Below are 2,188 nucleotides of genomic sequence, written 5' to 3'. Positions count from 1 at the left end.
ACCCCCTATAGCCTAATGGAAATACTCTTGACTAATTTTTAAATAAGAATTAAAAACAAAATGCAAAATGACCACGTAAATTAGATATTTTGAAACTATTTAGTAGACTGTCCTATTCTAATTTGTAACATGCAATACCAAATATATAAAATATCTGGAAAAAAGAAATATATATAACCAATGGAAAATAATATCAAACTATTTTGATGTTTAAAAGAAACTCTATAGTTGTTGCAACTTTTTTCAAAAGCTCGGTTTCCCAGGTGATCCAGGCGGTGAAAGAGCCGGACCATAGCTTAAAGCACGAAGATGTCCAAGCCCTGTGCGGTGGAGGCGGTGGCGATGGCGGTGGCAGCTACAGCCAGGCCTGGAGTCCGTGAAGCGGAGGGGTCAGGGGAGGCCCCACACCAACGGGGAGAACGTATTTGCCAGGCAATCAAAGATCTATTCCTACATAAACCTGAACAAATGCTCTGGAATGCGTTCCCCCATTCAGGAAGAGAACTCAGTTGCACATCACTAAGTCAAACGCCAGGGGAAACCATCAGCTGAAATCTACGGAAACACGAGAAAAGAAATGCTGAGAACGCGATAGGAAGATCAATGAAGTCCGAGGAACAGAAGATCAAAGACGCCAGGAATGGTCCCCTGACACCTATTCCAAACCAAAAATCTGAAGCAGCAGAACCTCCCAAAACTCCAACCTCGTCTTGTAACTCAACCAATGCAGCCGTTGCCAAGCAGACCCTGAAAACGTCCCTCAAGGGAAAACAGGCCCCTCGGAAAAAAACTCAAGGAAAAACGCAACAGAATCACAAACTCACAGATTTCCACCCAGTCCGAAGGAGCTCCAGGAGCTGGCCGAGCTGCAGTCTGCAGAAAGGAAGAGAACAGACCAGCTGATCGAAAGTGGGAAGGAAGAAGGCGTGAAGACTGACCTCGCTGCTGGCAAAGGTGTGTCATGGCCACCAAGCAGTTCTCTCGGGGCGACTTGGTGGTGGAGTATCACCAGGATCTCGAGATCACAGACGCCAAGAAGCGAGAGGCTCTGTACACGCAAGACCTCACCACGGGCTGCGAGGGGTACTGTTTCAGTATCTGGGCAAAACCTACTGCGTGGATGTGACCAGAGACAAAAATCGCCCGGGAAGACTGATCAATCACAGCAAATGCGGGAACTGCCAGACCAAACTGCTGAACATCGTCGGCCTGCCTCACCTCGTCCTCATCGCCTCCCGCGACATTGCGCCTGGCGAGGAGCTGCTGTATGACTACAGGGACCGCAGCAGGGCCTCCATAAAGGCCTACCCTTGGCTGAAGCATTTACTCTGTCGCCTTCCCCGCCCTCCTCCCTTCCTCAAAGGGCAAAATGCCCTCAAAGGAAAATGATTTTTTTTTTTTACACACAATCTTAGCAGATTACTTCAGATGTTTTTAAAAAGTATGTTAAAAATGCCTTTTTACTGTAGTATTTAAATATCTGTTACAGGTTTCCAAGGTGGGACTTGAACAGATGGCCTTATATTACCAAAACTTTTATATTCTAGTTGTTTTTGTACCTTTTTTGCATACAACTTGAACGTTTGTGCTTCTCTTGCATGCAGTCAAAGACTAAGCACAGGTTTTAGAGGAAAGAGTAGGGGAGTCTCCTTTCTCCAGGTGAAGAGCCAGGACTGCCCCCACACCCTCACGGCTGAAGACAGGTGGGTGTGAGGGCCACTCTGCGTCCCAAGGCCTGGACAGGATGTCTCTAAGCTCTTATTCTCACGTCTGGACAGGTGCACCTTGAAGTGTATGAATATTTTTAAAAAAGGTTTCGCAGTAGGCTAGTTCTCCCTTCTGCTTTCTTGAAAGCTTACTGACCGTGGCTGGGGCACGACGGGGCCTAGACTTTCTCTTCCCAGGCAGCTACTTTTCCGTGTACCTGGAAGCATTAGGGTGAGCAGTCACCCTAGAGGCAGGCAGGGACAAATGCTGTTCCCTATACCTGCCAAGGCAGAGCTTCCTGAAACCGGGTTAATTCTTTATAGAAATGTGAACACTGAGTTTATTAAAAAGAAAAAAAAATGATAAAAATTTAAAAAAAGAAAAGGAAAAAACCACAGAAAACAACTTACATGTATATAGGTCTTGAAGTGAGTGGAGTGCTGCAATTTTTTTTGTTTTGTTCTGTGTTTTTTTGTTTTGT

At 45.8% G+C, this 2,188-nt stretch overlaps 1 pseudogene across 1 annotated transcript; it reads left to right on the top strand.

Moving 5' to 3' along the window:
* The first annotated feature begins 309 nt into the window (after window positions 1-309).
* On the top strand, window positions 310-1,389 carry LOC306637669 (N-lysine methyltransferase KMT5A-like; annotated as a pseudogene). The gene has a single exon. The product of its transcript is annotated as an N-lysine methyltransferase KMT5A-like (transcript).
* Window positions 1,390-2,188: the final 799 nt, after the last annotated feature.

The sequence above is a fragment of the Sciurus vulgaris genome, assembly GCF_902686455.1.
Source record: "Sciurus vulgaris genome assembly, chromosome: 10".
Classification (NCBI taxonomy): Eukaryota; Metazoa; Chordata; class Mammalia; order Rodentia; family Sciuridae; genus Sciurus; species Sciurus vulgaris.
This window is presented reverse-complemented; position numbering and strand designations above follow the sequence as displayed.